The following is a 23783-nucleotide window of genomic DNA, read 5'->3' as shown; positions in this document are numbered from 1 at the left end:
GATCAGCCCTCCCGAGAGAGTTTAGGGCTTGGCGGCGGCTCCTTATCGTAAAACATGATGAATCTTTCTCCTTTATTTTTTTCTCTCCGAACACGAATATATAGAGTTGGAGTTGAGGTCGGAGGAGCTCCAGGGGGCCCACGAGGTAGGAGCGCGCCCTAGGGGGGCAGGTGTGCCCCCACCCTCGTGGCTAGGTGTGGGCCCCCTGGCCTTGATCTTTTGCCAGTATTTTCTTTTATTTCCAAAAATACGCTCTGTGGAGTTTCAGGTCATTCTGAGAACTTTTGTTTCTGCACATAAATAACACCATGGCAATTCTGCTGAAAACAGTGTCAGTCCGGGTTAGTTCCATTCAAATCATGCAAGTTAGAGTCCAAAACAAGGTCAAAAGTGTTTGGAAAAGTAGATACGATGGAGACGTATCATGCGACGTCATCACCTCGGCTAGCATGGCAGGTTCGTTCAAGACCATTCTCGACTCAACTAATAACATCATTACAAGGAACCCAAGGGTCCAGGAGCAGTTTGATCTCCCCTATCTTCTTCGCCATGACCCTGCTGACTGGCGCGGGGATGAGGGAAGCCTCGCCTTGTGTAAGTTGATGACGCTTGATAATGATACATATGATGTTAAGATGCCATCGCTTGAGGGCAAGGCTTGGGCAGGCGCAAATGGAGATTGGGTTGTTTATATTGAGTACAATTGCGAGTGGGAACTTGTGAATGTGTACACTCGTCACCGGGTTCCGCTTCGAAATATCTCAGACGACTGCCCAGAGATTGAGTACACCGGTATTCTACGTGAGTTCAAATATGATCATGCTGACTGTCGTCTACAGAAGATAGCAATTTGTCGAGTTCCCAACCGCTCTTAGGGTTATAGGAATGCTTGTGTTGTCGCTATCTTCGACAAGCTTGTTGCCGTCCTTCATGGTTTGACTAGATGGATATTGCTCAAAAATCAGTTTCTATACACGGATGAGTACTGTGATGCAATTCAATACGAGGGTCTTGTGTTTGCTGCCACCACTCGTGCCATTGTTTTTGCATGGAATCCTTATGATTTCGGTACGTTTGTCTTCCACCATAATTATAATTGTTTCATCCACATGCATGCGGGTTAGCTAGTTTCCCTTTACTAATTAACCTTCTTGTGTTTCCAAGGTCCTGTGAACATTTCACCACCTATACTTGAAAATTTTATTCACGAGCGTGAGGACGAGTAGGACCCATATACTCAGTGGCGCCTGGCAACTTATTTCGATGGATCACCTCTTCTTGTCTATATACATGGCATTGCTGATGTTACTAAGGAAGCAGGTGTTGTCTCGTATGGTCACACTCTCCGGACCTATTCCAACATTCGTTGCAGGGTATTTGGGATGGATACTAGTGTACTAGCGCCAACACCTTCTCCCTGGTTTAGTATTGAAAGTCTTGGAGGAAACTCGCTCTTCCTTGGACAAAACTATCCAATGACGGTGGAAAGCGATCCAGCTGTTGTTGACACAACGCTACTACCATTTATGAGAAGCAACTGTATCTATACCTCGGACATTACTATGCTTCCCTACCGTCCCAATATGGGTCCTGACATAGGCCGCTTCAGCCTCGATGATCAGTCCTGCGTTGGTCTCGAGATTGACAGTAGCTGGCCCTTCCCAGATAATCACTTCTAGTTCAAAGCAAGCGTTTCCAACACCGACAAGTGGTTGAGCTAAAGTTCATTTCATCGCTTTGTTATTTGTTGTGTGAGAAAAACTTTACTAGACTGTTTTGTTGGAAATGATCTATAATCCAACGTGTATCCTCGTTGTCGTTGTGGGTTAATGACTTGTTGTATGTAATCAATGGTACATTTGCATATGCGTCCATGAACTCACGCCTGCTAGTGGTGTCCATATGAACAGTGCTAGTGATTTTAGTTGCAAAAATTAGATAGTGCTAGTGATTTGAGCCGCATATTTTGACAAATCGCAGTGTTACAAGGTTGACAAATGGCAATGTTACTAGATAAACAAATGTCAATCTTTCAAGTTTGAGAAATGGCAACATACCCAAAATGACAGATATGCAAATCTTACCCAATTGTTTGTACGTGGTTGCACACGGGTCATGCAAAACAACCGTTTGCGTTGAAGGGATGCAGAAATCCAGCTCGGCACATTTTCCCTTGGCTTCCTGGGGAAGCTGTCGGCTTGCATACGGGTGTTCTAACTAAAATGTTTGCGATGAGTGTTTTATATTTAAAAACCATTGACGTTTTTTTGAAAAGAAAATCATTTTATAAGTTTGTACATTAAGAGAGAAAAATGAAAGTTCGTTCAAACCATATCTTTCATTCAGTTACACTGTGAATTTATATTCATATGATCAAGAATTCGAGATATAGTATTAAACCCCAAAAAACTATTTCCGGTGGTGGCGGAGGCGGCATGCCGCGCCATCGTTGTCGTCCTCCGGGACGCCGTTGTTGAAGCCTTCAAGGCAGCACAAAATGTTCTTCACTTGTAAATCAAACATCAAGTCGTCGCGCGATCGACGGGCGGGGCGTGGGAGGACGGCAACTGGCGCCGCTGAGAGATAGCGGTCAACGGTAGTGTCCCATGTCGCTGAGGGGGGCGCGGGCATGGGCACGGGTGTGGCGGGTGCAACCAAACGCACGGGGACCGGTGCCGCGGTGGATGGAGGGGCGCGCACGGGTGCGGCGGGTGCAGCCAAATGCACGGGGGCCGGCGCCACGGTCGGTGGAGGGGCGCGCACGGGCACGGGTGCTGGCATGTACAAGAGCTCATACGGGTCCGCGGAGACCTCGCTGACGCCCGCGGCTTCTAGCTCTACGATAGTGCTCGGCGACCAACCCGTCAATGCTACGGGGATGGTCGCTGGCACAAGCGCGGGGATGGGAGCTGGGACGGGAGCGGGGGTAGCGACCGCCGCGGCCAGCTCGTTCTGGGCCATGTCCATGAGGCCCCATTCCTCCTTATTTTTTATCTCCTCCGGCTCAGAGTCGACTTCGCCAAACTTGAAGACTAGTGGCAGAATATCATTCTGCGCCACGGCGGTGGAGGTCTGCGGGGGGGAGGGGAATGGGAGGCGAACAGTAAGGCCGCCCGTATTAAACAGCAGCTCGGGCACCACTAATGGAGAGGAAGGTGGGCGGCCATGGAAGTCAAAGGGCTCGCTTACCAGTGAGCCTGCGTAGCGTATAACTCGCACGCTTCCCGGTGAGCCTGCGCATTGGAGGACAACTTGCACGCCTCTCAGTCAGCCTGCGCACCGGACTGCGCTCGCACGCCTCTCATTCAGTCAAGGTCAAGCAGCTATCCGCACGGCACCTCCTACAGCCATTAAAACCAAGACACGTGGTGTCACATGAATGGTTAACAGAACGCATACGGTTTGAATTATACAAATGTTTGAGATATTAAAGTGGCAGCTATTTTTTCAAAATGCCTTTGTTGGCGGTCATTATTCGAGTGCGCCTTCTCTCAAAATGGACACGAAAAATACCACATCATGTCGGGTGCCATTCCATGATAGCATGCTAAGTTTCATGAATTTCAGACGAGTTTTGGATTTACTAGAATTTTAAAACCAGGCATCTCAATGTTCAGCCAGCAATCAACGGTGCCCTAGTGTTTAAAATTCATTCCCATTTCTTGCATGGGACCTAAGCATGCACCCAAGGACACAGATTTGATTTTTCAACTAATTTATATGCACTGGAGCATGTGCGTGTAGTTCAAATTTGAATTATGCACATAAATGCATTGAAAACTCAGTTAATGCATAAAAATGTCCAAAAGAACCCCGAAAAATCACAAAAATGACACAACACTCCTGTTGTTCTATGTTGACACGAGAAAAAAATTGGAAGCAATAAGAGGCAGTGGATATCATTTCGTCCCCAAAAGTGGGACGTTCCCTACCAAAACCATGATGCTTGTTGTGAGAAGCTCTGGTCTGTGAGAAGCATATACCCAAACCTACCCCAAACTGGACAAAATTTTTACCACGACATGTTGATGCCGCTCCACCATAGCATGCCAAGTTTCATGAATTTTAGACGAGTTTTGGATTTACTAGAATTTAAAAACGAGGCATCTCAATGTTTTGCCGGCAATCAACGGTGCCCCGGTGTTTGAAATTCATTCCCATTTCTTGCATGGGACCTAAGCATGCACCCAAGGACACAGATTTTATTTTTCAACCAAATTATATGCACTGGAGCATGTGCATGTAGTTCAAATTTGAATTATGCACATAAATGCATTGAAAACTCAATTAATGCATAAAAATTTTGAAACGAACCCTGAAAAATCCCAAAAATTGACACAACACTCCTGTTGTTCTATGTTGACACGAGAAATTTTTTAAAAGCGATTAGAGGCAATGGATATCATTTCGTCCCCAAAGGTGGGACGTTCCCTACCAAAACCATCATGCTTGTTGTGAGAAGCATGTACTTGAACCTGCCCCAAATGGGACAAATTTTTTAACACGACGTGTTGATGCCGCTCCATCATAGCATGTCAAGTTTCATGAAGTTTAGACGATTTTGGATTTACTAGAATTTAAAAACCACACATCTCAACGTTTTGCCGGCAATCAACAGTGCCCTGGGGTTTGAATTTCATTCCCATCTCTTGCATGGGACCTAGAAATTCACCCAAGGATACAAATTAGATTTTTCAACTAACCTTAGTGCATTGGAGCATGTGCTTCTAGTTCAAATTTGAATTATGCACATAAAATACCTAGAAAACCCAGTTAATGTATAAAAATGTCCAAACGAACCCCGAAAAATCACAAAAATTGGCACAACACTCCTGTTGTTCTATGTTGACACTAGAAATTTTTTGAAAGCAATAAGAGGCAATGGATATCGTTTCGTCCCCAAAGGTGGGACGTTCCCTATCGAAACCATCATGCTTGTTGTGAGAAGCTCTGGTTTCTGAGAAGCTTATACCCGAACCTACCCCAAATGGGACAATTTTTTTACCATGGCATGTTGATGCCGCACCATGATAGCATGCCAAGTTTCATGAATTTCATACAAGTTTTGGATTTACTAGAATTTAAAAACCAGGAATCTCAATGTTTTGTCGGCAATCAACAGTGCCCTGGTGTTTGAATTTCATTCCCATCTCTTGCATGGGACCTAGAAATTCACCCAAGGACACACATGTGATTTTTCAACCAACTTTAGTGCATTGGAGCATGTGCTTGTAGTTAAAATTTGAATTATGCACATAAAATGCCTAGAAAACCCAGTTAATGTATAAAAAGGCCAAACGAACATCGAAAAATTTCAAGATTGAACACAACACTCATATTGTTCTATGTTGACACTAGAAAATTTTTGAAAGCAATAAGAGGGAACGGATATCATCCCATCACCAAAGGTGGTACGTTCCCTATCGAAACCATCATGCTTGTTGTGAGAAGCTCTGGTTTGTGAGAAGCTTATACCCGAACCTGCCCCAAATGGGACAAAATTATCACCACGACATGTTGATGCCGCTCCATGATAGCATGCCAAGTTTCATGAATTTCAGATGAGTTTTGGATTTACTAGAATTTAAAAACCAGGCATCTCAACGTTTTGCCGGCAATCAACAGTGCCATGGTGTTTGAATTTCATTCCCATCTTTTGAATGGGACCTAGAAATTCACCCAAGGACACGCATGTGATTTTTCAACCAACTTTGGTGCATTAGAGCATGTGCTTGTAGTTCAAATTTGAATTATGCACATAAAAAGCCTAGAAAACCTAGTTAATGTATAAAAAAGGCCAAACGAATCCCAAAAATTCCAAGATTGAACACAACAGTCCTGTTGTTCTATGTTGACACTAGAAATTTTTTGAAAGCAATAAGAGGCAACAGATATCGTCCCGTACCCAAAGGTGGTATGTTTCATATCAAAACCATCATGCTTGTTGTGAGAAGCTTTGTTTTTGAGAAGCTTATACCCAAACCTGCCCCATGTAGGACAAAATTTTCACCACGGCATGTTGATGCCGCTCCATGATAGCATGCCAAGTTTCATGAGTTTCAAACGAGTTTTGGATTTAGTAGAATTTAAAAACCAAGTATTTCAATGTTTTGCCGGCAATCAACAGTGCCCTGGTGTTTGAAATTCATTCCCATCTCTTGCATGGGACCTAGAAATTCACCCAAGGACACACATGTGATTTTTCAACCAACTTTAGTGCATTGGAGCATGTGCTTGTAGTTCAAATTTGAATTATGCACATAAAATGCCTAGAAAACCCAGTTAATGTATAAAAAGGCCAAACGAACATCAAAAAATTTCAAGATTGAACACAACACTCATGTTGTTCTATGTTGACACTAGAAATTTTTTGAAAGTAATAAGAGGCAACGGATATCATCCCATCACAAAAGGTGGTACGTTCCCTATCGAAACCATCATGCTTGTTGTGAGAAGCTCTGGTTTGTGAGAAGCTTATACCCGAACCTGCCCCAAATGGGACAAAATTATCACCATGGCATGTTGATGCCGCTCCATGATAGCATGCCAAGTTTCAGGAATTTCAGATGAGTTTTGGATTTACTAGAATTTAAAAACCAGGCATCTCAACGTTTTGCCGGCAATCAACAGTGCCATGGTGTTTGAATTTCATTCCCATCTTTTGCATGGGACCTAGAAATTCACCCAAGGACACGCATGTGATTTTTCAACCAACTTTGGTGCATTGGAGCATGTGCTTGTAGTTCAAATTTGAATTATGCACATAAAATGCCTAGAAAACCTAGTTAATGTATAAAAAGGCCAAACGAACCCCGAAAAATTCCAAGATTGAACACAACAGTCCTGTTGTTCTATGTTGACACTAGAAATTTTTTGAAAGCAATAATAGGCAACGGATATCGTCCCGTCCCCAAAGGTGGTATGTTTCATATCAAAACCATCATGCTTGTTGTGAGAAGCTCTGGTTTGTGAGAAGCTTATACCCAAACCTGCCCCAAATAGGACAAAATTTTCACCACGGCATGTTGATGCCACTCCATGATAGCATGCCAATTTTCATGAGTTTCAAACGAGTTTTGGATTTGGTAGAATTTAAAAACCAGGTATCTCAATGTTTTGCCGGCAATCAACAGTGCCCTGGTGTTTGAAATTCATTCCCATCTCTTGCATGGGACCTAGAAATTCACCCAAGGACACACATGTGATTTTTCAACCAACTTTAGTGCATTGGAGCATGTGCTTGTAGTTCAAATTTGAATTATGCACATAAAATGCCTAGAAAACCCAGTTAATGTATAAAAAAGGCTAAACGAACCCCGAAAAATTCATTCCCATTTCTTCCATGGGACCTAAGAATGCACTGAAGGACACAAATTTGTTTTTTTAACCAATTTGTATGCACCGGAGCATGTGCATGTATTTTAATTTTGAATTGTGCACCTGAAATTGCTAGAAAACCAGTTTAATGTATGAAATGTCCAAACGAACCCTGAATAATTCCAAGTCTTTTATGACACACATATAGTTGCATGTTCACTGCAGATAAAAGGTCTAGCAATTCAAACAGCATCCATTGCCGCTGTGACCCCATTTTTTAATTCAAATCAAGTAGATCCCACATAGTTTATTCTCACCAACCGTGTGAGATGTAGTACAAAATATCTTGGAGCACCGTTGGTGTATAGCATGCCTATGGCTTACGTGAGAAGGTGCGCCGGCTAAAGTCTGCAGCCGGCGTGTCAAGCACACTAGCTTGCTCCCCCAAAACTCCCGCCTCTGCATCCCTCGCAATATCGAAAGTATCTACCGCCTAGAAGGTTTTAATGTCTGATAGCACATGATTAGTATGTGCGGACCGTGTGCGATGTTTGTTACTCCCGCTCTGCTTCAGTCCCTTGATTCAAATTTTCAGTAGCCCCGGCATTTTTCTCCAACCTCTGCATCCCTCGCAATCTTAAAAATATCTGCTCACCCTTTATCCAAATTTTCAGTAGCCCCGCCTTGTTACTCCCGCCTAGTAAAATTTTCAATTGTCGTAGTATTTCCTCAAACATAACCTCTGCTCAAACAGACACACACAACCCTCGAAACCATTGGTAGGACGCAGCCATCGCCAGCGCCTCCATCCTCAACCTTTGCCTATGTGTCGGGGAGCTCGAGTAGCCAATGGCCAAAAAGAGGTTTATCGCGGCCTTTTTGCCCAACGTCGGCGAGGTGGCCGCCGAGGTGTCCCCGTTGTCCTCTGCAGGCCTGATCCGCCATCATTGGTCCCCCGATCTGCCCGCCGCCACGCCCCTAAGCCGGTTCGAGGACGTCCCCGTCCTCCCCCAGACCCAGCAGCCAACGAAGTCCTACCTCAGGGTCCGGCAGCGCCGGTGGGGGAAGTGGGTCACCGAGATTACAGATCGAGAGACCCACACCCGCCGGTGGCTCGGTAGCTTCAACACGGCCGAGCTCGTGGCCATGGAGTACGACTGCTGGCAGGTCCGCTACCATGGCGTGGCAGCTAGGCTCAATTTTCCCTTCGGCACACGTCAGGTCCACCTCGTTCCGCCAGAGCCAGGGGTGGTGAGCTCGGCGATGGCGCAGGAGGACCGCGAGGCGTGGGATCGTCTCGAGGCCGAGGCCGCCGATGAGGCCTACATGCAAGAGCTCCGCCGGCAGCACCAGGAGCTCATGGAGGTGGACCGGGCAATCTTTGCCTGCGCGGAGGGCGGCAAGGTTATCGCGCTCTCCTCCGATGACGAGGTCGAAGGCAGCGAGGATGGCGGCGCAGAGGGTGGCGAGGTTATCGTGCTCTCCTCTGATGACAAGGTCGAAGGCGGCGGCGACGGCGACGCGGAGGGCATCGAGGTGGGCCCCAAGGACGAGGAGATAGACATCGACGAGTGAAGGAGTGCCTTCCCCAACAACCCCGACGACGGTACTGGCCTAGACCCGGCTTGTGGCACATTGTACATGATGAGGAAGGATTGGCTCGACCTCTACTTCGACCGAAAGTAGTTTAGCTTATTTTAAATTTATGTTTTATGTTTGGTTATGCAAAACTATCTATGTTTATGTTTGAATGCATGCTACTTTCGGTTGAACCAACTTTGGACTTGATCAAATTGAAGTTTACAACCTTAAGTTTAGGGGATCGACTAGAAAAGGCCAAAAATTGCTGGAGTATATATATATATCCACTAAGGGTTTTAGTCCTTTAACTTTTTAAGGATCGCCTAGAGATGTCCTTATGACTTGTTTATTTCAGTTCTTCACAATGTGATGCTCTATATGTGCAACTATGTGACGTGCAGTTCAATTTCATCAATAACAGTTTCAACAATACCACTATGAATTACGATATTTGGTTGTTGTTAAGGATATTACAGTTAACATGCCTTTTTGTTTTTCAATTGTTGTTTAGCGACATGCATTGTACTGAATGACTAAATATGCAATCCCAGGCTACATAGCAACAAGGAAGCGTGTTACCTTAATGTTCTGATGATGTCTAGATATACATGTAATAAAATCTTATATAATGGGATGGATGGAGTGTTGTACTACATCATTTTTCAATTGTTGTTTAGCTTCTAATATTAACTTGGTGCTTTTAGGTACATATATCATTGCCAAAGATCCACACTTCGACCCTTTCTGTGTATGGGGCAATGAGATATTCATGAACCAGCATCAAGTGAGGAAACTGATAAAGATTGTTACTGAAATGGGTCAAAAGATGTCAATCAAAATATTTATTTACACTTTATGCAAGACAACAGTGAACTGCAGGATGGTATGTAAGAACCTTGTAGCCTTCTATTTACTGCCCGTAATGAGTTGTGTTAGATGACAATATCTGAATCTTTTTCCTTTTGAAGTGGATCCTGAAGCAGTTTACTCAAGATTACCTCTCAAACTACATGATTGGCGGCCGACCATCACAAGGGGTTGGACTAGAGTCCTGCATGCCTTCTGCATCTAGGAGAGCACAATAGGGCCATTCCGCTTCACCTTGTTCAGCAACTGGAATGTATGTCGCCTCTTTCTTTACCATCTATAATAGTACAAGTATAGAACCCTGGTACATCATTCTTTATTCGGTGCTTCTGTAATTCTGCGACATATGTACCTGTGAATCGAATAATGCATTGGTTGTTTGAACCTGATGGATATGAATAAAGCTATAGCCTACTTTCAAGTTTAAATTAGGTACAATTTTCAATAGCAGCATTTAAATTAGGGCGAAATTACGTTCTGCAAGTCATTACGGCACACACGATTGGTAAAACACAAACATTTGTGATGTACACCATAATCCGAGACGGTTCACAGAGCGGAAACGTGTGCAAGCATGCACACAGTTGCCGTTTGCAAAGCGTGTGTGATGTCAGACACTATCACATACGGTGCAGGAAAACTAAATGTGTGTGATTGTCTATCTATCGTACACGGTTTATAATCATGAACTGTTTGTGATGTGCCCGGCATCGTAAAACTCCCGTGCCTAGAATCTGCCTGGAAAACTCCTGTGCCTGGAATCTGCCTGGTTTTAGGCAGAACCACAAAACTCCGACTGCAATGGCAATGTGAGCACAAACGAGTAGCAATGATGAAGCGTTTGGGATATTCGAGATATCGGAAATGGTTATATAGGGACAACTGTATGCATCAAGGCTCCCTATCCCCGATGGTTTCTGGGTCATGTGGGAAGGACCCCCCTATCACCCACACTCACTTGGCGACGGTTCCAAATGCCATCGCAGAAAGGGGTTAAAAACCGTTTGTTTAGGACCGGCGCGCACCAGTGCCATGAGCTGATAGTAGGGTCAACATCTCTGAAGTGTTTATTATTTCTTTCTTTCCATAGGCTCCAAGAAGCGTATATAAACGTCTCCATAAACATGGGTTTATTCCAAATAGATTTGGCTTCTTGGATCCAAAGAAGGCTATCTCCATGTGAGGCCAAATGGATATTCAAAGTGTCCCAACATGTCATGTTGAATTGGTAGTGAAAGATCATATGTTCAAGGGTTTCCTCATCAGTACCACCGCATAGGATGCACCCATAATCATCTCCAATATTGTAGTGTCTTCATTGAGCATATTTCTTGTGTTAAGGCGGTCGGAGAGAAGCAACCATCCAAATTTTCATTATGACCGAGGATTTCCAGAGCCATTTATAGGTTCTGTGTGCTGTTGCGTCTCGGAAGTAGAATTTGTAATATCTTTTGGCTGAGTAGACGTCGGATCGCCAATGTAGCTCTGCAAATCCCTCTCATTTGCATCCCTTTTGTTTCCTACATGTGCTGTGATTTCCTAGATCTAGTGTAGTTCATCATGGGCTTGCATGGAGAGTGGAAGATGAAAGTTTCATTGAGGTTGGTGCACGCTAGGAAGTCTTTGACTAAGATATCTTCAAGTTTAGCGTACGAAAATGCACGTGGGTGTGATTCTGTGATGATCTCATCCAACCATAGATCCTTCCACATAAGAACGGTGTCACCCGAATGAACTGTCACACTTGAAATGCCTCTGTAAATTGGGGTAAGTTTGAGGATATCTTTCCACCAGAAGGAGCCGCATGGGTCTGAGGCATGTGGAATTTTGTCAACATAGTAGGTAGACCATATCAAATCTACCCATGGCAGGTCCCAACAGCTATAAAATTTATGGAGGTATTTCATGAGCAAGGCATCACTTTGTGTTTGAATGTCAAGAACTCCGAGACCTCCACAATCTTTTGGATGGCATACCATTTGCCACGAAGCCAGAGAGTTGCATTGAAGTCTTTGATAGATTGTATTTCCTTGTTGCAATCCATGTTGAATTCACCTCATGCTTATAACCAAAATAAAGCTTTTACTAAACATATCGTTGATGCTATGATGAAATCTTTTGAAGAAAAGCTTGAGTTGGAAGTTTCAATCCCTAGAAAGCTTTATGATGAGTGGGAACCTACTATTAAGATTAAAATTAAAGATTATGAGCGCAATACTTTGTGTGTTTTGGGTGCTAGTGTTTCCACTATTCCAAAAACTTTATGTGATGTGCTAGGTCTCCATAAATTAGATGATTGTTCTTTGAATTTGCATCTAGCGGATTCCACTAATAAGAAACCTATGGGAACGATTAATGATGTTCTTATTGTTTCAAATAGGAATTATGTGCCCGTAGATTTTATTGTGCTTGATATAGATTGCAATCCTACATGTCCTATTATTCTTGGTAGACCTTTCCTTAGAACGATAGGTGCAATTATTGATATGAAAGAAGGAAACATTAGATGTCAATTTCCGTTAGGGAAGGGCATGGAACACTAATTAAGTTGTCATATGAATTTACTATGAAGGCTACTTATGGATTTAATACACAAGATGACAATACCTAGATCTATGTTTTATGCCTAGCTAGGGGCGTTAAACAATAGCACTTGTTGGGAGGCAACCCAATTTTATTTTTGTGTTTTCTTTTTTGCTACTGTTCTTGAATAAATACACATTATTACTTCTGTAGTAATTGTATTTTGGTGTTTTAATTAGTGTTTGAGCCAAATAAGACCTTTGGGATGGTCTATGGTGATAGTTCATTTGATCTTGCTGAAAAACAGAAACTTTTGCGACCAGTAAAAAAAATTGTTTAAATTTACAGAAGTGTGATAAAATTCTGAATTTTTTACACAAGATTGATATACAAATTTCCTAGGTTGTCCAAAGTTTTTCAGAAATTTTGGAGTTACAAAAGTATATGAAGTTTTTAGATTACTACAGACTATTCTATTTTTGACAGATTCTGTTTTCTATGTGTTGTTTGCTTATTTTGATGAATCTATAGGTAGTATTGGGGGGTATGAACCATGGAGAAGTAGGAATACAGTAGATATTACACCAATATAAATTTAGAATGAGTTCACAATAGTACCTAAAGTGGTGCTTTATTTTATTATACTAATGGATCTCATGAGTTTTCTGTTGAGTTTTGTGTTGTGAAGTTTTCAAGTTTTGGGTAAAGATTTGATGGACTATGGAACAAGGAGTGGCAAGAGCCTATGCTTGGGAATGACCAAGGCATCCCAAGGTAATATTCAAGGACAACCAAGCATCTAAGCTTGGGGATGCCCCGGATGGCATCCCCTCTTTCGTCTTCAATCCATCGGTAAATTTACTTGAGGCTATATTTTTATTCACCACATGATATGTGTTTTGCTTGGAGCATCTTGTATGATATGAGTCTTTGCTTTCTAGTTTGCCACAATCATGCTTTTTGTACACACATTTTGAGAGGGACATGCATTAATCATGAATTTATTAGAATACTTTATGTGCTTCACTTATATCTTTTCAGCTAGGCAGTTTGCTCTAATGCTTCACTTATATCTTTTTAGACCATGGCGGTGGCTTTATTTTATAGAAATTGTTGAATTATCATGCTTCACTCATATCATTTTGAGAGTCTTAAACAGCATGGTAATTTTCTTAGGTTATGAATTTAGTCCTAATATGATGGGCATCCAAGAGGGATATAATAAAAACTTTCATATAAAGAGCATTGAATACTATGAGAAGTTTGATTCCTTGCATATTGTTTTGAGATATAAAGATGGTGATATTAGAGTCATGCTAGTGAGTAATTGTGCATTGGTAGAAATACTTGTGTTAAAATTTGTGATTCTCGTAGCATGCACGTATGGTGAAACATTATGTGATGAATTCGGAGCATGATTTATTTTTTGATTGTCTTCCTTATGAGTGGCGGTTGGGGACGAGTGATGGTCTTTTCCTACCAATCTATCCCCCTAGGAGCATGCATGTAGTACTTTGTTTCGATGACTAATAAATTTTTGCAATAAGTATGTGAGTTCTTTATGACTAATGTTGAGTCCATGGATTATATGCACTCTCACCCTTCCACCATTGCTAGCCTCTCTAGTACCGCAAAAATTTCGTTAGTGCAATAAACCCACCATATACCCTTCCTCAAAACAGCCACCATACCTACCTATTATGGCATTTCCATGGCCATTTTGAGATATAGTTCCATGCAACTTCCACCATTATGTTTAGTATGACACGCACCATCATTGTCATATTTGTCGGCGTTCTGCGAACGGCGGTACCCAGACTTGCCTGCCTGTGGCCCACGACGTAGCTCCATCGACGGCCTGGTATGGCCCACCTTTGGCGTCAACAACTCAAGACCCTTGCGACGGGCCAAGCCTCGCGAGGCGGACGACACCAAGACCTCCAGAAGGAGCGGCCTCCTCAAGCTGGCTCCTGAGGAGCGGAGATTTCTATGCAAGCCTCACCTCGCAAGGTTCAAATGACGTAAACCATGACGACCAAGGCCAGGCGGGCGCCAATGGGCGTAGGACGGCAATTTCCTCTTTGGTGCTAAGGAGGAAAGCGCAGGCGTGGAGTCCCGAGGAATCGGCCAAAGGTTTCCATTCCCATGCAACAAGACCAAGACCGCCAGGACAGCAGGATGGAGGTCATTGCCGAGCCCACCACAGCGTCACGACCAGAGGCTTTGCAGGCGAAGACTACTTTTGTCAGGATAAGATGTACTAGTTGTCTCCTTTCGAATTTGGCCGTTGTGGGATCCCTTCCCGCCTCCATGTTGGGGGAAGAGGACCAAGGCCATCATGAATAGGACCTAGCCACCACCATGGACAGGGGATCAGATTCAGATCATCCTCTCCCTCACCAGCTCAAGAACACACCTCGTGAGGTTGTTCTTCCACTGTACTAGTTCATCCTCAGCCCACCTCGAGGCCAATCCACCACAAAGCAGGAGTAGGTTTTTACATCGCAAGGTGGCCCGAACCTGGGTAAACTGTTGTGTCCTCTTTCCTTTTAGTTCGTCAAGATAGGCCATGGGATCGACGGGTTGGCAGACTAGGGAGGTTGAGTTCTTCGCACGCACCCCAGAGTTTGAATCTATCCAGGGTTTGCGGAGCATGTAATCCGACAATATTGCTTTGCATGATCGTAAGATAGCTAGCATGATGTTTTCATGGCTTGTCTGTTTTTTATGTCATTTGCTACGCTAGATTATTTCACATCCTGGTACACCGCCGGAGGCATTCATATGGTCATATTTTTTTCTAGTATCGAGTTGTAATTCTTGAGTTGCAAGTAAATAAAAGTGTGATAATCATCATTATTAGAGCATTGGCCCATGTGAGGAAAGGTTGATGGAGGCTCTGATTCCCTCACAAGTTGGGATGAGTCTCCGGACTTTATAAAAAATTGAAAGAGGCCAAAGAAGCCCAAATAAAAGAAAAGAGGCCAAAGAAGCCCAAATAAAAGAAAAGAGGCCAAAGAAGCCCAAACAAAAAAATGAATGAAAAGAGAGAAGGGACAATGTTACTATCCTTTTTCCACACTTGTGCTTCAAAGTAGCACCATGTTCTTCATGATAGAGAGTCTCCTATTTTGTCACTTTCATATACTAGTGCGAATTTTTCATTATAGAACTTGGCTTGTATATTCCAATGATGGGCTTCCTCAAATTTCCCTAGGTCTTCATGAGCAAGCAAGTTGGATGCACACTCACTTAGTTTCTTTTTGAGCTTTCATACACTTATAGCTCTAGTGCATCCGTTGCATGGCAATCCCTACTCACTCACATTGATATCTATTGATGGTCATCTCTATAGCCCATTAATATGCCTAGTTGATGTGAGACTTTCTCCTTCTTTTTGTCTTCTCCACAACCACCATATTCTATTCCACCTATAGTGTTATATCCATGGCTCACGCTCATGTATTGCGTGAAAGTTGAAAAGGTTTGAGAACATTAAAAGTATGAAACAATTTATTGGCTTGTCATCAGGGTTGTGCATGATGAAATACTTTGTGTGATGAAGATGGAGCATAGCCAGACTATATGATTTTGTAGGGATAACTTTCTTTGGCCAAGTTAATTTGATAAGACATGATTGCATTATTAGTATGCTTGAAGTATTATTGTTTTTATGTCAACATGAAACTTCTGTTTTGAATCTTATGGATCTGAATATCATGCCACAATAAAGAAGATTACATGGATGAATATGTTAGGTAGCATTCCACATCAAAAATTCTGTTTTTATCATTTACCTACTCGAGGACGAGCAGGAATTAAGCCCGGGATGCTTGATAAGTCTCCAACATATCTATAATTTTTTATTGTTCCATGTTATTATATTATCTGTTTTGGATGTTTTATATGCATTAATATGATATTTTATATTATTTTTGGGACTAACTTATTAGCCTAGAGCCTAGTGCCAGTTTCTGTTTTTCCTTGTTTTTTGAGTTTTAAAGAAAGGGAATATCAAACAGAGTCCAAACGGAATAAAACTTTCGCAATGATTTTTCTTGGACCAGAATACTTGGAGAGGGGGCTAGAGGAGTCCCAAGGAGGCCACAAGCCTACTAGGAACGCCCCAGAGGGCGCGCCCTGAGCCTTGTGGGCCCCTCGGAGGTCCCCTAACCCTAATTCTTGCACTATAAATTCTCAAATATTCCCAAACCATCAGAGGCATCCACAGAAATACTTTTCCGCCACTGCAAGCCTCTATTCTCGTGAGATCCCATCTTGGGGCCTTTTCAGGCACCCTGTCGGAGGGCTACTCAATCATAGAGGGAATCTACATCAACCTTGCTGCCCTACCGATGACGTGTGAGTAGTTTTACATGGACCTAAGGGTCCATAGCTAGTAGCTAGATGGATTCTTCTATCTCTCTCTATGATCTTCAATACCATGTTCTCCTCGATGTTCTTGGAGTTCTATCCGATGTAATATTCTTTTGCAGTGTGTTTGTGTCGAATTTCAGGCTCCACGGACCCTTGATATATTCGAACTCTGGGGTCCATGCTAAGAACTCAACCTCCCCAGTCTACCTACTCGCCAATCTCTCGGCCTAGCTCGATGAACAGGAAGGAAACGTGACACAACAGTTTACCCAAGTTCGAGCCACCTTGCGGTGTAAAACCCTACTCTTGCTTTGTGGTGGATTGGCCTCGAGGTGGGCTGAGGATGAACTAGTACGATGGAAGAACAACCTCGGGAGGTGTGGTCTTGAGCTGGTGAGGGAGAGGATGATCTGAATGATCCCCATCCTCTCCTACGGTGGTGGCTAGGTCCTACTTATAGTGGCCTTGGTCCTCTTCCCAAATGAAGGCGGGAAGGGATCCCACAACTGCCAAATTTGAAGGGAGACAACTAGTACATCTTATCCTGACAAAAGTAGTCTTTGCCTACAAAGCTTCTGGTCATGATGCCATGGTTGGCTCGGCGATGACCTCCGTCCTATCGTCCTAGTGGTCTTGGTCTTGTTGCATGGGAATGGAAACCTTTGGCTGATTCCTCAGGACTCTGCGCCTGCGCTTGCCTCCTTAGCCCCGAAGAGGAAATTGCTGTCCTGCGCCCGCTGGTGCCCGCCTAGCCTTGGTCGTCATGGCTCACGTCATCTGAACCTCGCGAGGTGAGGCTTGCCTAGAAATCTTCGCTCCTCAAGAGCCGGCTTGAGGAGGCCGCTCCTTTTGGAGGTCTTGGTGTTGTCCACCACCCGAGGCTTGGCCCCTTGCGAGGGTCTTGAGTTGTTGATGCCGAAGGTGGGCCGTACCAGGCCGTCGATGGGGCCACACCGTGGGCCGCAGGCAGGCGAGCCTGGGTACCCTCGTTCCCAAAACACCGACAATAGCCCCCGAGCCCAAGGCGCGCTCCAAGTTGGCTTCGAGGTGAAGCCAAAGGGCAAGTGCGGAGTGTCGCGGGCCCTAACCGCATGCGGCCTCGGTCGACGTGTGGCGCTTGATGGGACGTGGGCGTGTCCGCTTCCCCATGCTACCTTGGCAACCATTCGACTTAACAAGAGCCTGCTGCATGTAGAGAAAGATCATCATTGCGTGGGATCGTGGGGGCCGGTGGTTTGCCTCCCTCGGGCTATAAATGAGGGGAGGGGCGGAGCCCCCCTTGCTCATCTCCATCTTCTCGCTGCCCACTCCTTCTTCTCCTTCCTTGTCTCACTGTCTCATCGAAGTGCTCATGGCGCCGACGAGGAAGTTCTCTGCCGCTGAGAAGGGGAAGGCCCCCAAGGAGGGGTCGGATTCGCCGCCGCCCAAGAGGGGCCGCGGATGTCCTTGCAAGTATGCCGCAACCCCGGCGGTGGCCCCTCAGGGGCGCATGGGCACTCCTCCAAGAACGGGCGCTGCCTCCGGGGGGTGTGGCGGTGCTTCTTATTGTAGCGGGGGACGTCGAGGATGAGGCAGTTCCTGCGATGGGGGAAGGCACGTCATGGTTGCCCGACCTCCTCGGCCGCGCTTCCACTTGGCGGACACGTTCCTAGAGTTTGTCGTGTGGTCGGAGGGGCCCGCGGGCACCTAGCTCCCGCTCCCGCGCTTCTTTGTGGGTGCGCTACCGACCGTGGGGCTTGATGGCCTCTGGTTGCAGGCGGACGGCTGCTGCAGCAGAGCCTCGTGGGCGGGGGTCGAAGTCACCGCCGCGGGCAACGTGTCCTTGACTCGCGGTTGGCAGGCATTCGCCCGCGCGCGTGGTCTGAGTGGGAGGTGCACCCTCCACCTCAAGTATGACGGCTTCGCAACCCTCTACGTGACGGTGTTCGGGGAAGACGGCCGCTGCGCGGGGTGCTGCCCCGAAGATGGCAGCAGCGGCGATGAGCTTGGCCTTGGCGACGGCCGCGATGACCACGAGGGTGAGCTTGCCCTTAGGGACGGATGCACCACTCCCAGCAGCGGTGGCTCCTCCGGCGAGAGCACCAGCAGCGGTGGCTATGACGAACCACCGCGCCGTCGGGCTCAGATCGAGGAAGGCGACAGGTCATCTCGCCGTCGTGCCTCAGTGAAGCGGGAGGAGAGCTTGGACTGAGCTTCGGGCATTGCCGCAGCCTGGCCTCGGGAGCTGCTGCGGCTGTGTGGCCCGCTTTTGTTTAACCTTTCCTTTCTCCTGCATTTTGAAAAAAGTAGAGGGCCCCGCTGGGGTGTGTAATGAACCATGGTACTTATGCCACTATGCTATGTTTATTATCTTGATGTTGTACCATGGTGCCCATGTTCTGACTAGGTGCAGTTAGGGTAACTTAGCTCAGTATGCTTGTGGTATTCTTCCATCTTGCGAGGGCGTGCCTTTCCAGCAGCATCTTGCGGAATTCCCTTCCTGATGACTCAGGAGTCGTCGGGCCTCAGGAGACTTGGTGCAGCAGCAGAGTTATTAGAAATCCTGACGAGGCATCACGTCCTTCCTCGTTCGAGCCCTCGAGCGTGGGTTGGTTGTGGCTAAAACACCACGTCGCACTGCCCAGAGGCACAGACTTAAGAGGGTGTGCATGCCCACGAGCTCATTCGAGAGCGTCTTGCAAGGATTAAGGACACCGAAAGCTCTGTGGCAATGAGACTTTGGCGAGGTGTGTTTGTGGGCGACCCAAACATACAAACCTTCCTAGCCCCCACAAGTGAGGAGGAGCGACGGGCAACTGCCGCTCTTCCTGGGACAAGGCTAGAGAGGTGAGAAAAGCAAGAGGAGAGAAAAATAAATTCCAACTCTGGTGAATGAGAAACACGAGAACTCCAAATTTCATTCAAGAAGTTGCAAACCAGCTACAGAAAGCAAGCAAAAGGACAGCCGCGTCGAGAACCTAGACTAGTCTGCTCACCAGCACTGAGCTAATTGCTGCCACTAGGACATGGGTGGGAGCCCCCGTGAGGCCCGCGGGCGGCACTCAGGAGACTCCGGGGCATGTACAGCCCCAATCATTAGTACGTGAGAGTGTCATGAGCAGAGAGCTTCACAGGCATGGGGCCTTGCTTCATGGGTAGAACTTTCGAAGGTGCTGGATGTTCCAGGCATTCTGGATGGGTATCTCGTCTTGTGTCTCCAGGCGCGCGGCGCTAGGCCTGGAGACACGGGCGATCCTGAACGGGCCGTCCCAAATGGGTGAGAGCTTATGCAGCCCCTCCGTGGAGAGCACCCGCCTTAGGATGAGATCACCCACCTCGAGCGTCCTGGAGCAGACGTTGCGGCAGTGGTACCGACGCAGCGCCTGCTGGTACCTCCCTGCTCGGAGCGAGGCTTGGCGGCGGTGTTCCTCCCCCAACATGAGGTCCATCCCCCAAGTGGCATCCTGGTGTGCCTCGTCAAACACCAAGACCCGCACAGAGCGATGTCTGGCCTCATGAGGGAGAGCCACTTCAGCTCTGTAGACGAGGAAGAATGGAGTTTCGCCCGTCGGCTTGGTCGTGGTGGTGCAGATGGACCACAACACGGACTGGAGCTCGTTGAGCCAGCCCCTGTCACGGGCCTCGAGCTTCTTCTTGAAGGTTCTTGCCTTGAGGCCTCTCAGGACCTCCGCATTGGCGCGCTCGGCCTGGCCATTGCTCCTGGGGTGTGCCACTAAGGCGTAGCATATCTGCGTTCCAAGGTTAGAACAATATGTTTTGAAAAAGTTGCTAGTGAACTGCGAGCTGTTGTCGGTGATGATGTGATTAGGAACCCCGAACCAACTCACAAGGCCCTTGATGAAATTGACCGTCGAGCCGGCTGGGATAATGCGGACAGCCTCCACCTCTGCCCACTTGCTGAATTTGTCGATGGCGACGTAGAGGTAGCGGTAGCCCCCGGGCGCTCGAGGGGACGGGCCCAGGATGTCGAGCCCCCAGACCATGAAGGGCCATGAGAGTGGGATGGTCTGGAGACCTTGAGCGGGCTGGTGGATCTGCTTGGCGTGGAATTGGCAGGCTTCATAGGACCTTACCAGCTCAGTGGTCCCCACCATGTATGTCGGCCAGCAGCCTGTGTCCCTGCTCCCTGGAGATGCACCATAGAGAGACATCATTCGGCTGTTTTCGATAGAGCTCACCGCCCCTGATGCAGTACATGGTGGCCTGGTGGCCTACCCGCTCTGCGTTTTCCTCCTTCTCCGGCAAGGTGCCTTGGAGTAGGTACGCCTTGAATTCCTCGATCCAGCACCCCTCCTGAGGCTCGAGCGCGCGGAGTAGGCGGGCTTTTGAGGTTGGGCCGCAAGCCATGGTGCCCGAGAGGGGTGCTGGGGGGAGCTCCTCCTGAGGCGATGATGATCCTGCGGTGGAGGGGGTTGCCAACGGCTTGAAGGGCCGCTCCTCAAAGATGCCAGGCTCCTGAGGCTGGCACCGAGACACCCTCTTGGCGATGTTGTCTGCCTCCTTGTTCGTGTCGCCTGGCACGTGCTACAATTCCAGGCCCAAGAATTGTTTCTCAATTTTGCGTACCTCCTCGAGGTATGCCTCCATGTGCTCATCCTTCGGCTTGTATGCTTTGTTGGAGAAGTCGATGAGCTGGGAGTCGCTGATACGTCTCCAACGTATCTACTTTTCCAAACACTTTTTCCCTTGTTTTGGACTCTAACTTGCATGATTTGAATGGAACTAACCCGGACTGACGTTGTTTTCAGCAAAATTACCTGAAACTTATATGCAGGAGCAAACGTTCTCGGAATGACCTGAAACTTCACGGAGCGACTTTTTAGAAAATAAGAAAAATACCTGCAAAAGATGGAGGCCATGGGGCCCACCACCTTGCCACAGGGGTGGGGGGCGCGCCTGCCCCCTAGGGCGCGCCTCCTACCTCGTGGGCCCCATGTTGCCTCTCCGACTCCAATTCCAACTCCATATATTGAGTTTCGGGGAGAAAAAATCAGGGAGAAGAAATCATCGCGTTTTATGATACCGAGCCGCCGCCAAGCCCTAAAACCTCTCGGGAGGGCTGATCTGGAGTCCGTTCGGGGCACCGGAGAGGGGAATCCGTCGCCATCTTCATCATCAACCATCCTCCATCACCAATTTCATGATGCTCACCGCCCTTCATGAGTAATTCCATCAGAGGCTTGCTGGACGGTGATGGGTTGGATGGGATCTATCATGTAATCGAGTTAGTTTTGTTAGGGTTTGATCCCTAGTGGCCACTATGTTCTAAGATTGATGTTGCTATGACTTTGCTATGCTTAATGCTTGTCACTAGGGCCCGAGTGCCATGATTTCAGATCCAAACCTATTATGTTTTCATCAATATATGAGTGTCCTTGATCCTATCTTGCAAGTCTATAGTCACCTATTATGTGTTATGATCTGTTAACCCCGAAGTGACAATAATCGGGATACTTACCGGTGATGACCGCAGTTTGAGGAGTTCATGTATTCACTATGTGTTAATGCTTTGATCCGGTTCTCTATTAAAAGGAGGCCTTAATATCCCTTAGTTTCCGTAAGGACCCCGCTGCCACGGGAGGGTAGGACAAAAGATGTCATGCAAGTTCTTTTCCATAAGCACGTATGACTATATTTGGAATACATGCCTACATTATATCAATGAACTGGAGCTAGTTCTGTGTCACCCTAGGTTATGACTGTTACATGATGAACCGCATCCAGCATAATTCTCCATCAGTGATCCATTGCCTACGAGCTTTCCATATATTGTTCTTCGCTTATTTACTTTTCCGTTGCTATTTGCTATCATCACTACAAAATACCAAAAACATTACTTTTACTACTGTTACCTTTTGCTACCGTTACCACTACTATCATATTACTTTGCTACTAAATACTTTGTTGCAGATATTAAGTTTCCAGGTGTGGTTGAATTGACAACTCAGCTGCTAATACTTGAGAGTATTCTTTGGCTCCCCTTGTGTCGAATCAATAAATTTGGGTTGAATACTTTACCCTCGAAAACTGTTGCGATCCCCTATACTTGTGGGTTATCAAGACTATTTTCTGGCACCGTTGCCGGGGAGCATAGCTCTATTCTGTGAGTCACTTGGGATATATATATATATGCTTATCATTATGAAGAACTTGAAAGATCCAAGAACCAAGATTTATCCCTCAACTACGAGGGGAGGTAAGGAACTGCCATCTAGCTCTGCACTTGATACACCTTCCGTTTTGAGTAAGCTTGCGACACCTACACCTGCTTCTGATATTCATTCTGATATGTCACATGTTATTGATGATGCCACTTCAGCTATGCATGATACTTATGATGAAACTACCTCTATGCCTGATACTACTGTGCCACTTAGTGATTTCCTTGATGAACAAATTGCTAGGGCTAGAGAAATTGAAAATATTGAATCTGATGATACTGATGAAAGTGATGATGAAGAATCACTTGTTATTCCTAAGGGTTATGTTTTTGATCAAGAAGCTTCTTTTGCTATTTTAGCTTGCAAAAATAGAAATGAACTCAAAAGGTTATTAGCTAAATGGAGTAAGCAATCTCTAAATGCTAGAATGAAACCTGACCCTACTTTTGCTACTTCACCTATCTGTGTTACTGATAAGGATTATGAATTCTCTATTGATCCTGATATAATTACTTTGGTTGAATCTGATCCTTTTCATGGTTATGAATCTGAAACTGTTGTGGCACATCTTACTAAGTTGAATATATATCCACCCTGTTCACTAAAGATGAGAGAACTCGTTACTTTTACATCCTTAAAATATTTCCGTTCTCATTAAAGGGTGATGCTAAGATATGGTCTAATTCTCTTGATCCTGGTTGTGTGCGTAGTCCCCAGGATATGATTTATTACTTCTCTGCTAAATATTTCCCTGCTCATAAGAAACAAGCTGCTTTAAGGGATATATATATAATTTTGTGCAAATTGAAGAAGAGAGTCTCCCACAAGCTTGGGGGAGGCTTCTCCAATTACTTAATGCTTTGCCTGATCATCCTCTTAAGAAAAATGAAATACTTGATATCTTTTATAATGGACTAATCGATGCCTCCAGAGATTACCTGGATAGCTATGTTGGTT

Source organism: Triticum urartu, chromosome 3 (genome assembly GCF_003073215.2).
Source record: "Triticum urartu cultivar G1812 chromosome 3, Tu2.1, whole genome shotgun sequence".
NCBI lineage: Eukaryota > Viridiplantae > Streptophyta > Magnoliopsida > Poales > Poaceae > Triticum > Triticum urartu.
Note: the sequence above shows the minus strand (reverse complement) of the source record.